We start from the raw sequence: 16,019 nt of genomic DNA on the forward strand, positions 1-16,019 counted from the left end.
CCTGAAGTCGTCTGTGGCACAGCAGAGCCAAAAATGCTTCCCAGATATTAACATTCCATAAAACTGCAGACTATAAGGGTGAGATATTTGTTACCCTGCTAGTAGGATGAAGTGGCAGTCACTGTCTTGCAGAGGGGCAGATACTTGGCCCAAAAGTGTTTAAAAGTACCTGTTAGATGGTGACAGCTTTTAGGGTTTCTTATCTCTCACTAGGCATCACGTAAGTATGAGTTTAGGCATATTTCTTTTCAAATAATGACCTTTTTTACTGCAATGAGTTCCCTATTTATTTTTTTAAACTGAAATCTGTATAGCAAAACAAATGAGCAACCTGATCAGTAATTTGCCAAACTTTGCATTTTAACATAGAGAATATGTTATTTGTTCCTCATATTTTTACAAAGTCGACTTAATTTTCTGATTACCTGATGAGACAGTGAAATAAAAAGTGCCTTTGAAACTTCAGCAGGACTGATCTGGAACCATTCAGCTTCAGGTGAGATCCTCTGGCGGCAGTTGTCAAACAAGCTTTGGCACAACCGTATTGATAGAGATACTCTTTGCCATGGATTTCTGAATCAAGAAAAAACACAGCTTGATAAATGTTTGTGATGACAGAATGTGTAAAACTGATGAGTTTGTATGTATGTCAAATACTGCCAAGAATCTATTCTCTCAGGGAATAATGAGATGAGATAATACCAAAAGAACCCTCATATCTGAAATAATGAGAAGTTAATGGACAGTTACCATGATACAGCTCCTTAAAAATATTTTAATGCTTACGATTCTAAATTAATTTCCCACACCATATTCTTAGGGTCAACTTACTAAATTAATAACCAAGCAGTTATCTTCTTTACTATTGAAGAATCTTCTATAATCTGTCCTTTATAGAAAACCTTGTGAGAAATATGTTTAGCTTCATTAGTTAGCATTCCTTTGCCAAAGATTTAGGCTCTAGAAGCATGTTATTGAGGAATATTAAGTAGAAGATACCTTTAGTGTTCCAGATTGAGCGACAGTAAGGCAGGAAATAACTAATGGAACTGATCCAAAAGTCCTTAGTCAAAAAAGTCTTTGAGACAAAAGCACATCCCATTTGCTACTGATGTAGGATTTAAATATTTCATCAGGAATAACAATGTTTCTGCTTTTTAAAATGTTTCATGGCATACAGTGACAACCTACTTCCTTTCTTTGATATTAAGTTACATTAAGACTGTAGAGTTAGAGAACTTAGGACGTCTTTATAAGAGAGTTTGTTTCACTAAATAGTCTTTCAGTTCCCTGTTTGGATTGGAACTACTTAAAATGGACAGCAGTGGAAAGTGCCTTTGTGATGGCAGTACAGAAGAAACAACAGAGTACAAAAGGTGTCTTACAAGATAGAATAATTGCCACATGGTAATGGCCTTTCACTGCTAAGTAAGTGCCAAGATCAAGATGAAGTATTAGCGTGAGCTGAAGCAATGTATTAGATGATTTCGGCTGTGAGTTTAGCCTGACTAAGAACTAGAGAACTGCTCCTCTTAGAGCAGGTGTAACTAGCAGAGAATAGCCTGGTAATCGTAGATGTGATGATTTCTAAGCTGGACCATTATGGAAAGATTTTTCTCCAGTTGGAAGACAGACTGAATTTGCCCAGCATATATGTGTGGTCTAGCCAGGCTATTTTAGGTTCTTCTTCATTTTGCAAGACACAGCTTGTACTGAAATCCTGAAAGTTTTACCATTCACTTAAGTGTGAGCCTGCAAGTAATTCGGGTTTTAAGCAAAAGACCATCGCCAAGGCAGTGCCAGCACCATGTCAAGGGAGTGGTGGTGTCTGATTTAAAAAAAAACCAAAACAGTGGCATGTGGTAGCCTATATATCTTGTATATCTGTGTAATGACCAAATTATAGCATGAAAGTGCACAGGTTAAAAATACATATGGTCAAGATTAGTTAAAAACTTGTCATGAGAGAGAGATGCATATAAGTGAAAACCATGGTATCAAATGATAATGAAAATCTTAATCTATGAGAACAGCACACACCAAAAAAAAGGCAGAAAATTGAGACTTAGGACACAAGATAAGTAAAAGTTTAGAATATTAAAAAAGTACTTAAGGAAACATTATTTCTCCATAAAGCTTTTAAATAGTTCATTGGAAAAAGAGGGTATATCCATCATAACTGTTTCATATTCATCTGTAGATAGCTAAATCCTATGATAGCTTTTCAATTGAAATCATTAAACCTCTTTAGTAGTATGGCATTTAAATATACATATGACCTTTCAGATGTATGGGTAGAGCATTACAAAAATATATTGCTTACATCTCAAGAATTTATTTCTAGTTGGCAAATTGCACTCTATAATAAAATTAACTTTTAATTTCGCATTCACAAAATATATTTTATGCTTTTAGCTGTTTCCAATCAACTAGAACAGCTGTTCATTTTATAAAATTAAATGATTAATATTCTTCTTAATTATAAATTTTGAGTACATATGCTGTTCAAGGTCAATTCATTTCCTGATTTTAAAACTTAAATGTCATTGGTATAATAGATGTATCATATAAACTAATTCATCTTGTGGTTAATTCATATTAATTAATCTCAACCAAAGAATGGGATATGGTTAAAAATCTAGAGATTTGGTCTGTTTTCTGTGTTGAAAAGTGATTTTCACACTTGGGCAAACTTCTAAGCAGAGAACATTTAGAAAAAAAACCTACCAACATTGTTCTTCATATAGTTTTGGGGGTTTTAATGTGTTGTTAATCAAATTATTTTTAGTTAAGGGCCAAATAGAATAAGACTTTCACCTGAGAGAAGGTTGCAGAATTCACCTTTTGGTCCTGACTGACCACATTTTCATTGCAATAATCCAACAAATTTATACAGTTATGTTTTCTATCTCCCCAACTGCTATTATAGAAAAGGTAAGATAATTTTTTTTTAAACTATATTGGGAGATGTCCTTCCTAACACCATCGTTGTGTAATTTTTTCTTCCATACTAGATTATAGATGTAATCTTTGAAAGAAATATTTAATGTATTACTTGCAGATTTTGAGAGATTGCATTTTAAAGTAACTACAACTTAACTATTTCAGTTTGTAAATTTTCATATCTAATATTAGTCTTGAATACTGAAGAAATAGGGAATATAAAATGCTCATGTCTTGAAACTCTTAGATGAAAGGTACCTTTTACTGTTCAGTGATATTCAATGACTTTAGCAGACCACTCAGAAGTTCATAAATAGGGCAAATTTGTATCTCTCTGCAAGTAGTTGCACTATTATCAAGGCACTTTTAAATATTTTTAATATTCTCATAGTGAGTGGTAAGAAACAAAAGTATAATTCTCAGCTTATTGTCAGGTCTTATGGTTTGCTATAGAATCTTTTTTTTCTCTGTTATAGTTTTTCCAGTTATTTCACACTTTTTATGAGAGTCTTGTGAATCCTGTGGCAAAGATGTGGGGTCTGCTGTTCTGGCACATGATAGAGTCAACTCAAAGACCTTTTTAAAAATACTTACCAAACAAGATCCCTAAATCTTCAAGACTACTGAGTTTTCCTCCAAAGTGATTGCTTTGCAGGTACCTTCAATAACTTTTCATTTAAATATTGTCATCCACTGAGGACCTGAAAGTGTTCAACAACCAGCAAGCCTCACTCTTGTCAGGTAAGTGTTAATGTGCAGCATAGAGAAGAAGGATCCAAGGCCCTTGGCTGATTGAAGGAATAGTCTTGACCAGAGAAAATCAGCAGATGTATGTGTAATTCAAAGGGTCTTTTAAATAAGTTTATGGGTTTTATTCCCTGCTAATATTTACTCCCAGTTGATTTGAAGTCACAAATGTTTCATTATGGGTAATGAAAACCAGAGAAAACATGTATTTTGACCCTGTGACTGTAACAAGTCAGTGAGAGATTACTGGTAGTAAGATTTGACCTATAACCTGGAGGCCACTGATGCTGTTTTTCTTCTCATAATCTCTTAATTTCTTTTGTGTCATACATTAAGTACACACAAAATCCCATCATGTCCCTGACCCAGGTCTGGTGATTACTGCTTAGCCATGTTAAGGAGAGCCCAAGGTGAGGCTGCGCACAGAGGCTGTGTGCTCACTGAGCAGGGTTATCCATATCCACTCAAGGGCATGTAGGTACACAGTAGGTCTCCATCTCCTCTGCAGGTGACTGTACTACAATGTACTGAAGTCAGTGGCCAGGACCTCCTGAAGGAGTGGCAAGTTTGTACCACGGTGTGAACTAAGTCACTATTCTCTGAACAATTTGAGTGCAGAGGCCTTGTACAGAGTGTCTGTATATGTTCGGATTTCTCCATTAGTGGTAGGTACAATTTACTGTTCAGTGATATTCAATAATTTTAGCAAACCACTAAGAATTCATAAATAGGGAAAATTTGTGAAATTGTGCACGTAACTGCACAATTATAGAGGCACTTTTAAATGAGCCTTGTACCAAGGTAGCTTATCTTAACCTCCCTTCTCTGGGGTATCAGCCATGGGCTTTTTGGCCATTGATGCCAATACTGAGCAAGTAACTGGCTTTGGGCAACATCCTACTTTGCCCTTCCTGTCAACCTGTCCCATCATAAAATGCAATCCTTTTTTACATTTGTAATTTCCTGTCACTGCTGAATCATAGACATTTACCATGACAGTGACTGAGATGTCCTGAACTGGGTATTACATCACCATAGCATTTAGTATGGAGGAATGATGAACCATTGGGGGAAAAATGAAAAATAACCCCCCCTTTTTTATAAGATACTTATATTCAAAATGAAAAATAATATTCAAATGCCTTAAACTGATATTTTTCACAACTTAAAAGTTTCTGTTTGCAAATGCCAATGACACCAGCTTCAATAGTGTGTACCTATATGTTTGTATTTTTAAAAGGTAAGGTTGTCTGCAAAAACAAGGTATTATTATCTGTAAGTCCCTCTTCTTATAATAGTACTGAGCTGTTTAAACAACATTCCAGTATTAATCTGTATACTACTCAAAAACATTTTTCATTTTCATTTTTAACATGAACCAGACATCACAGAGCACACTTTCAAAACAGACTCTAATTATAAAGCAAGTTAAAAGAAATTTTATTAGCCAAAGCCCATATCTTCACTTGGGGTCATATCCCACATGCTTTTTTTCAGGGTCAGGTGGTGTGCCTGTGATCTCCACATGCAGATCTCTCATCTGTATGGAAAGGAGATGTCAGTCACATTCCCCCTATTTCATACAGCTCTCCACAAGTCTAGGATCCACGTGTGAAGAAGAGAAAGGAAAACACACACTATCCACTCATCAAAGATTGTACAGGAAAGATAACATAGCCTGAGAATGTCAGGTGGTCTCAGCTATTGTATGTTAATACCAAAGGAACGTGCACATGACTTCATTTCTTCCCCTCACACCTAAATAATTAGCTTTCCTTCTGAGCAGGAATAGTGGTGGTGCTTTGCTTTTGTTGAATCCTGCAAGAACAGCCAAACACTTGACATCTGCTTACTTTACATGTCATAAAACATTGCTTGTGTACCTTAGTAGCCCAGTATAGGAAGCCCATTCTTTGCAGCATTACCCGACCCTTCAGCAGTGTGGCTCCACTGCCTTCTTACTGTTAATTTGCTCTGAAAGAACTGAAAGAGTTTTAAGCAGGCAAAGATTATACTTTTATATTTTCCAAAATATTAACCAAATCTTCTTATGTGCCTACATGAGGCCTAAGGCTATGTCTGAGCTTCTTAATAAAATGCTTAAATAAATTGTATAATGACGCTGAGAAGCTACTTGCACAGTGCTGTAATCAAAGCTGTGTTCAGTGCCTGAATAGTTAAGTTACAGAGAGCAGAACCGTGAGCAATCCTGTTAAGGGAAGTAGGTTCTCTGTAACACTCTTTAAAACTGCACGTGAACACTGGAACTGTAACTCTGCTACCCCAATGGGATCATGAATATACAAAGAACAACACTAAACATGCTCAGCACATCCTGGCAGTCTACAGGGAAGTGGGTTTTTTTCATCAGAGGAAGGGCTTGTTAAATGTTTTTCCCACAACAGTGGAAAAAAGAGGTTCATGGATCTGAAGATCATTATGCTTCTGTCAAGCAGGAGGGTGAGGTAGAAGGCAAAGCAGCTAGGTAGCCTTTCCTTGTCATGTGCCAGCTTTGCTTGCACTCACAACTATCAACACTAGGAAAGAGTCCTTGTTCCCTTCTCTGCTTCCTGGATGAAGAGGGGGAGGCACAATACCCAAGAATTTTTAGAAGCTTTTAGCTGCTTCACTTTCCTCAGTTTCCCTACACAACTTAGGAGAATTTGTGGTACAACCCAAAGTTTTCTGCAGAGTGCTCCAGGATGCAGCTGTTACATTGCCTTCATGGGGTTTGCTCTCTCCCCACATGAATGTTTCCTAAGCTAAATACAGTGATTGCAAAGTGCTGAATTCACTGAGACTTAAATGTGGGAATTGCCTTCTAGTTTTACCATTCAATTATTTTTCTCATTAGAACCGCACTTGTAATCTGCCAAGAAATATTAAATATTAAAGAGTCAGTAAAGCAGAATAGTATGTTACATTAAAATAATTCCTCATAACGTGCCTAAGTACTTCAGAATATCCTTTGTCTTTTTATTTTATGTATTCATTCATGCTAGACTTAATTTAGAATAGGTGTCAGGTATCAGCAATAGTACTGAGATCTAGATTCTGATCTAGGTGTTGGAACGTCTGACACTTAGTGAGCATGTTCAAGAAAGGGGAAGGAGGAGGGTAAGTTTAAGCCTGTTTTTAATAAGCTACAGCAATTAGATGTTTTGAATACTCAGAATGATGTATTAGTATTATACAATTATTTGGTTTGTTTGATTGCTTTTCAATACACTTGAGAACCATCTTCTAATTAAGATACACACACTATCAAAGATGAAAAACTTAGATGATGGTAAAAACAATTAGAATGATGATGTAGGCTTAGATTCCCCATGGTTCTTGTACAGATCTACAAGACAGCATAGAGTATGGGCACGTGGAATTTATTTTCTCTGCACAAGGTCCAGAAACAGCTGCAGTATTTGTGTGCCCTACAGGACATGAGCCACCCCAGAGCAGGTGTGAAGCGCTGGGTCATGGCTCTGTTTTCCCTGAGCTGTCTGGGTATGCTTTGACAACAGGAGCTTTACCCTTCAAGGGAACTGCTGCAGTTACCTACTGCCCCTGGTTAAGGAGTTGTTCCTCTCTGTCTGGGGATAATAATATTGGGGCACTGCAGTCCTTATCCTGCTCTCAAAGCCAGACTGTTAGATCACAGCATGGCGTCTACCTGTGGAGCATATGCCAGCTATGTGTTAATTATTTGTTAATTATCTATTTCAGTTTAGAAAACATTCCTTCCTATTTAAAAGGTATGAGAAAAGCATAGCATACAACAAAGCACATTTTATGAAATAGAATCTAAGATAAATGATCCAACCAAGATTACTTCAGCTACAGGTGTACCTCACCTCTTTAAAACTAATAGACTATGTAATATACCATCCTTAATATGTCCCGAATGTATTGCTCTTGATCTCAAAAGCAGTAAGTGCAGCATCTCTCATGAAATCTTGCTGTAGAAATGACCAAGTTCCTGCCACCTCAATGCCACATGCAAAACATTGATCAAAGCAACCAAACCTCTTGACTTGTGGCTGATTCCACAGCATTTTTTAGAGTGATACCATTTTCTCTATCATCATTTATTCAAAAAGGTAAATCAAAAGCATGAAATAGTCTCATCTGAGTTTTTGCCTGCAGGAGATGTTCTTCTTATTGGTTAAGCCATGAAGTCTTATGTCAGTCAAAGAAAGACTAAGTGGCCGACCTGACTTTTTGTTCTCCTTTTCCATGTGCAGAATTTCCATATTCTCATGCACTGGTTACAATCCAGTCGTAAAATAAGTGTTTTTAAAAAGAGAATATTTGTCTTCAGCAGCTTGGCTGTCACAAAGGGATACTTTTTTTTAGAAAGCTGCAACATTTTTTTAATTGCTGATCAGAAAGCCAATCCTCTATTAATCCTAACAAAGTAATCTGAATATATCACTAATGCTTGTTAGTGTGAGATGTATTAAGAGCTATATTAATTATGATTAATACCAAGAATTTTTAATATGTGAATTCTACAAATAAATTCTGAAATTTTTGTGTGTAAAGTCACACTTTTTTCCCATTTTGACTTTTACCAAGTTTATTTTCATTTAAAATAGGTCATTAGGAATTCACTTTCAACTAGACTGCAATAAGCAACACTTCATCTGAAAAGGTTTACAAAGTGATTGGGTCAGCCCTGAAGACCTGCCCAGGAATAGGTGGCACGTCAGATAACACAGGTAATGCCCCAAAGTTTTTCTGGCAACAGAACAGTGTGGTTAGGATCACATCTTCCCACCTCCAGCTTTCAGGCCTCAGTAATTAGGCTTGTATTAACACCTCTCCACCAAGTTTCAGGTTTTTCTAACTTCTCTGAAGGGCTCTGATTCATCCTTCTGGGATCAAAGTACTTTATCCACTCTACTGTAATGCTCTCAGGGAAGACCTCACAGTATCCCAGCTACATCTGTTTAAAATCATTTCAGTGCCTTTAGGGGAGTGTGTGTGTGTAAGGCTATAAGGGAGCTGCAGAACTGCACATGGTCCTGGAGCCAACCACATAATCATTAGGGAGTCCCAGAATGCAGGAAGAGCCTCTGCTACACGTGGCTTCCTTTGGCAAACAGGAATGGAGATGCTTGAGATGGTTTTCTCAGGGAAATGGTAAACATAATGGAGATGCACAACTACTGTGAACCAGACCAAAGGTCTGTTTAACCTAGGAGCCTGTTTTCCAGTAACAGATGCTTAAGGAAAGTGGATTAAAAACAAGGCATATATAAAACAGATATTGCCCTTGGCATGGCCTCTCAGCTTCTGGGAAACAGTGCTTCAGAAACTTCCTGAGCTGGAATCGCATTTTGTTTCTTGTGTTTAATAGTCACAGATCGGCTGATCCATCGCAGATTTATCTCATCCCTTTATGGCTGGATTTACACTTTGTCGCTCTGAACATCCTTTGATAGTTGTTTGTGCAGCCGTGATGGCTTTATAACTGTTTCAGTGGTCCCTGGACGCCCCTTAAAACTGGGGAATGGCGCAGAGCGATGCCTTTTCCCATTCTCCAGGCCGTTCCCCGCCGCGCGGTCTCGCACCGCGCTCCTCAGGCGCACAACCCGTCGCAGCCGCCCCTCTGATCCGAGCCGGCCCTTCCCGCCCGGAGCAGCCGCGGGATAGCGGCGTCCCGACCCCTCTTCCCCGGGCCAGGCGGCGGCAGCCGCTCCCGCACTGTAGGAGATCCCGCCCCGGCGGGACGGCGGCAGGTGCCGCCCGCCTTCCCCAGGGCCCTGCGGGTCCGGGCCCGAGGCATCGCTGGCCGGCGGGGGAGCGCGGCCGGCGCGGGTCGGCGTCGGGACGCGGTGCCGCTGGAGAGCTTTCCTCAGGTGGGCCCGCCCTGCTGAGCGGGCGCTGCTCTGCTCTGGGACGGTGGTAGCTGTGGGGACTGGAGGAAATAAACCGGACGGGAATATTGGACATGTTTCAGACATGTTTTTGCGGCAAATTGAAACTCGTATCACAGAGTTGTAGGTCCAAGATCCTTAACGTTTTTGTTGTTGTTTTTTTTTAAATGCACATGTCTATCAAGACTCCTAGCTTTTATTTCTGTAACATAGCCTGTTCATCTTTCACTGCAGTGGGATAAGCTCTGGTGTTGTCCAGGTTCTTTGTTTCTGAAGGCCAGATATGCACCAACATTTCCATTTAGAGCTCTCTACTCATAGCTTGTCCCTAGGCTGTACAGTGTCACTTGTATGAGAAGCTGGTTGTGTGAAGTCCAGAGAAGATTTTCTCCCTTTAGTAGAAAACTTTGGAGTTAAAGGAGTGAGTTGGAATATATGGCTTTATTGCTTTCCAAACCTTTTTATTGTATGCCTGTATACATGAAAGCTGATTTAATTTAAAATATAAAATGTGATTAGACAAGCAGATAGTCTTGAATTCTATCTTGTCCCTTTATTGCATCATACAAAAAGATGAAAATGGTTAGATGTTAACATCTGAAAAGTGATAGCCCTTCTCATACTTTATTTTGCTCAGGATAAATGAAACTGGTGAGTTTCCCGTGTGCTTCAGATGATGAATATTTGTTGCAAGAGACATGTTTCAATGTTTGGAGTCTGTGCTACCTAGACCAGATTAAATACTTACTGCTCTCTTTTTTTATTCTCTTCTTCTAATTTAGTAACTTGTTCCTACTCTTGAGCCATCCCCTGCAATGTGTCTTTAAACCAGATCTACCTGGTATGAGTCAACTGTAAAATAACCTAGTTGGGGCAGCAGGAGGGAGTACTGGGTCTCACCAGTACCCAGCGTACAAAAAGTAAAAGCAGGTGAGAATAAGACAAGGACAAAAGCAGCAGCCATGTGCTGGTGCTGCCAGTTCTTGGAGCTTGTAGTATGTGGAGCAACTCTTAAGTATAAGCAGAGTTATAGGCATACATTAAGAAGTCTGCTAATCATCTATGCTGAGCTGCCATGGTTGTTTTAGTGGCATCTTCTGTCTATTGTAGAAGAGTAAGAAGGATCACATCTGGGGTGTTGATGAGACATCTGAATTTCATCCACTTCCACGGGTGGTTACATTGTTTTCTGCCTGTCTCTTCACTCCACTGAAAGCCCCTCTGCTCCCTCCTTGCGAGACCCCACCTGGAGTGCTGTGTCCAGTTCTGGGTCCCCAGCAAAAGAAGGATGTGAACCTGTGGAGTGAGTCCAGAGGAGGCTGCAAAGATGATGAGAGGGCTGAAGCACCTCTGCCATGAGGAAAGGCTGACATAGTTGGGGCTGTTCAGCCTGGAGAAGGCTCCAAGGGAGACCTTAGAGCACCTTCCAGTAACTAAAGGGGCCTACAAAAAAGCTGGAGAGGAACTTTTTGCAAGGGCATGAGTGGAGAGGACAAGGGGTAATAGGTTCAAACTAAAAGAGGGTAGGTTTAGATCAAATATTAGGAAAAAATTCTCTACTGTGAGGGTGGTGAGGCACTAGCACAGATTGCCCAAAGAAGTTGTGGATGCCCCATCCCTGGAAAGTGTTCAAGGCCAGGCTGGATGGGGCTTTGAGTGACCTGGTCTAAGGAAAGGTATCCCTGCCAATGGCAGAGTGGTTGGAACTAGATGATTTTTAAGGTCTCTTCCAATCCAAACCTTTCTATGATTCTATAAATACACACAATACTGAAGCAACTTGCTACTCAAGACCTCTTTCTGCTCCTCATTAACTTAAAGGGAAAAACTTTCTCTGACTCTTAAGGAAGAAGTGTCTGGCCCTGCAATGGAATTCAAACATAAAACATTATGCTTCCCTTACAGCTGTTTGCCTTCTGTGAGGGGAGGCCAAAACCCAGCAAGAAAACACAGCTTGCTTTAGCTGCTTCAAAGTGAGAGAACAGCAAGGGGAAAACATTTATAAATGCCAGTACCGGCAAGGAGAGCAGAGACATTGGTCTGTTGCTTTCAAGGATGAACAGCTACTGCATGTTGAGGAATTCTATTTTTTGTTAGAGAGCTCCTGAGCTTCTAATCTGTATGCTATAGGAAAACTAATGTATCCTTAAGACTGACCACAAAATAGATAGCTTTATTTTTGACCAAAGAAGTTACAGATTTTTTTGTTGAATGTTCTTAGTATTTTTTTTTGCATGACTACTGTGTCACATGCCCTTTCAGCCTAAGATTAAAGGAAAAACAGCTGACTCTGTTTATAGGAGCCTTCAGATCTCTACTAGACTTTATGTGGATATGGTCACGAAACGTGTTTTAAAATTATTTCTTTATGTTTTATTTTATTTTTCAGGTTTTTGGAACACCAGGAGTGATCAGTCCAGTTGTGTTTTCTTATGAGGTATCTGTCACAACAGATAATGTGGCAGTATTTTTAAGTAAGAGTTTCTAATCTCCAAGCCTATTATTAAAACATTGGAAAGTGTGTTTGGTATTAGGCTATAATAGCATAATTAGTATATTTTAATAACTAATATTTTTATTTTTATTTTTATCAGCTTTTAAAAAAATATTATAATATTTGTATCTTGTCTTTTGTGTGGCCAGGCAGACCCTGACTAAAACTATAAGTGGCATCGTAGGGTGGTCTATGCGGTTTAGAGTGTAGATTGACATATCCACTGAAAAATTGCTTTGCCAAGAGTACCCTACTTGAGATATCTATCATGATAACGTGTTACCTCACAGGTCCCAAATAAAAGATCAAATCTTTTCAAGACCTCATTCCGATGTTAAATGTATAACTATAAATACTGTATTTCAGATTTAAAATTACTTTGCACTATTTTTTTATGTTCAAGCATGCATTTTAAACATTTATTGTCTCACATAAAATAATCGTGTATCTTTTTTCCATTCACTGATCCTTAAACTTTAAAATAGTTTCTCTGTATTTTCTTGTAAAAAACACTTTTTGCTAAGGATATCTTAGGAAAGAAAGAAAACCCCACCCAACTCAGAAGTTCAGCACACAATAGATACTCAGTAGTACATGTAATTTGTTCTCTGTACAGTTGTCACATACAACAAGCCATTCAAGATTGAAGGCTCCAGTTAAAAATACCTTTCAAATTTTAACTTACATTTGACCATTGCTACATAAAACAATTACGAGCATGTACTCTCAGAATTACACAACCAGCCTTGTAAGCTTCTATAAGTTGTATTTACCAGCCATAGTCTCTAGAATGTGTATATATGGTCAAAAAACATATATGTAGCTTATTCTAAAAGTTTTGAACAGAGATTTTTGTACTAATAGCAATGCACAGTGAGGTACATATAGAACATCTAATGCTGTTAAGAATAAAATCCCACATTAATGTTTCCAATATGTTTTATATGATGGTGTCTTAGCATGTAACTACTGGGGTGGTACTTCAATTTTTGCTACCTTTACACTTGTCCTACAGACTATTTTCTTCTATGATCATGAATCATCTCATAGACAAATCTCTTTTTAAGTACATGGAAACTTTAACAATGTAATGTTAACTTTGTTATGGTTAATTAAAAATAAAAACTGCAAAAAGGAGATAATTTATATGTAAATATTATGCTAAATGTAGTGTACCAGCTGTTTAGATGAACTTACTCCAGAGACATCAGTAATTGACAAGGCAAGAAAAGAAAGACACATCTTGGTGACGAAAGTTTTTAGAAAGCCTTCACTGTATAAAGCCATTGGTTACCGATCTGGGAAAGTCTGGTTGTAGATGGTAGTGCCATTACAGCCACCATTTATCTGTAAAAGCTTTTCCCCCATATTGTGTGTTAAGGTGATATTTGAGTTTTTCATATGCAGCAATATATTATATTTGCACTTAAAATGTTCCTGCTTTAGGTTTTGTAATTTATGCCTAATACCTGGAGCAAATAAAATTAATAGTTTTGTTTGTTTACTGTGATTTGCAGGGATATTACTCCATGACAAGGTTACATTGACCTATCATTTCATGCATCAGCAGTTCTTCTATTGCACTGATTTGATCAAGCCTAGTGGATAAAAGACGAGCAATCCACCCAGTGGACCAAATTAGAATTATAATAAAAAGTGCACATTCTGAAGGGCAAAGTAGGTTAAGTATAGTACTTACTGCACTGGACATAATTTTTGTGATGTGTCAAATTTTAACCTTTTTTGTTCCAACTTCTGCATTCGGATTTCAATTTTATGTAGTTGTGGAGGTGATGCTGTAGCTACAGCTGAAGAAAAAATGTAGTTTTTTGTAGCCACTGGAGGGTGTTTAGAGGTTAGGTACTTGGGAAAGTGCAATACATCTCTTTGAATTCACACTCCTTTCTGGATGTACAGCTCTAAATACTGCTGCTGCTCCTCATATTGAAGAACTTCACCATTTTACAGTCATAAAATACCAAACAACCCTTTGTAGTTATGTGGTTTGGGATCTGCTAGACAGAGGAAAAGGGGTTGCATGGCCTACAGCTTCACTCTTTTTCTAGAGTTATCTTGTTCCCACTTGCTCTCCTTGAATGTCAACAATAGCTCAGTGAATCAGGAGTGGCTGTATCCTGTCTGTTCTCTCCCAGACAAGTTTTTTAACTGCTGTTATCCATGGCATGGGCCAAGGTACCTGTTGTATGCAAGGCGTGAAATGACTGTGATAGTCTCAAACATTATTTTAATAAGATGTACCAAATAAGATTTTGAAATGGCTCTAGAGTAAGAAATGTGGACATTAAAAACAGAAGCTTAATTTTTTGTTTCTCTGATGACTAAGAGTAGATACTAGACACATTTTAAAAATATCTATATGGTTGTCCTATATTGATTTGTTGTGGTAATCTGCTGGTACTACAAAATCCCTCTGTACTGATGAGGGTTTGCTAACAGTGGAAAATCAAGGCCAATGAAAATGATGATTACAAATTCTAGCACCTCATAAATGCTGAAGAGCATGATTGTTGCATTTATATGGTTTGCTTACTAAGGAATCTACAGAGAGATTCATTTAAGCACATGGAAGGTTCAGTGATCTCAATGGGACACAAGAATATACTGAGGTTGTTTACATAACTGGGTAGAGTGTGAGCATGTATGTCAGTGTTTTGCTGGATAGATGACTTTAATAGAGATGGAGACCCCAAGGAAGAAGCCCACCTCAGGAACTTGTGGAAAACACTGAAAGTCATGATTTGTTTCCTTTGGTTTGTTTATTGTGTTTTCTTCTTTGTTTAAGTTAGACATTAAGTCAATATGAATTAATTGCTTCAGTAACGGAAGCAAAGTAAAAACATGCTGTCCCAAGATTTTTTTAAAAGAAAAAATGCAAGTGTGTTCTGTTTGTTTTGATGTTGCATGTCGGATTGGACAAATTCTGATAGCCTGCTGTGAGGCATTTTTTTTTTGGTTTTTGATTTTCTATTAGGTACAGTTGTTTGAAAAGGGCAGAGACCAAGAAGGTAAGCATTAGCTTAGTCCCGAACTTAAATATACACCTCCTTTGAGGCAATAGATTAATTGAATGATGTTTTAAATTCCATTGCTTTGAATATTCATGCAGTAGATTTAAAAATTCCAAATTTTCACTGCCTCGGGGATTTTCTATGACTAGAAAAATAATGCTTTTTAAAGTTACTTTCTTTATTTTGGAAGCAAACAAACAAAATGAAAAATTTTGTATTTAGGGGCCATCAGGTAAGTTATTTAACAATTGCTAACTTTTATAATGGTATTTGCTTTAAAATACTTGTTATTTAATCAGGAAAATTTAAGTAAGCGTGCGGTTGAACAATCTGGTAGTATATACTTGAAGTGGAACTTTAAAAAAATATCAACATAGAGCTTCAAGTAAAAGAAATATTAGAGCTGAGGAACAAAATTTCATCAGGTGAACCAAAATGTAAAACAACTGGTTTGAATTTGCTTTTCGGAAGTGCCAATTCAAGCAGTACCACCCTAATATGTCTTTGGTTTTGCAGCTTTTACATGCTTTGTAAAATAAAGCTATTACATGCTTTTTTAAGCAATTAGAGTTCAATAATACAATAATTTGTCACCCAATTAATTTTGAAAGACTCGAAATGCATGGATGAACTGTTTAACCTGTGGTTCACTTGCCATCACTGTAATTTACATCAAATAAAAAAAATATTATTAGTATTGGGTAAGTTACATTATGGGAACTCAACATCTTCATGTTCTGTGACTTGTCCTTTAATTGTTTTTTATATTTATATTATTACTACAGGTGAACATATGGATAAATAAAGGTAGCATGTTTCTGTTTTGAGTAGAATGTGTAAATTCATTACAATTAGAAACAATAGTTGAAAGAACATTTGTGAAATGTTTGTGGAGCCTTCTCTTTTCCTGGCTGAACAACCTGAACTTTC

Source organism: Pipra filicauda, unplaced genomic scaffold, assembly GCF_003945595.2.
Source record: "Pipra filicauda isolate LSUMZ 115617 unplaced genomic scaffold, ASM394559v2 scaffold5_size6683894_pilon, whole genome shotgun sequence".
In the NCBI taxonomy this organism is placed as follows: domain Eukaryota; kingdom Metazoa; phylum Chordata; class Aves; order Passeriformes; family Pipridae; genus Pipra; species Pipra filicauda.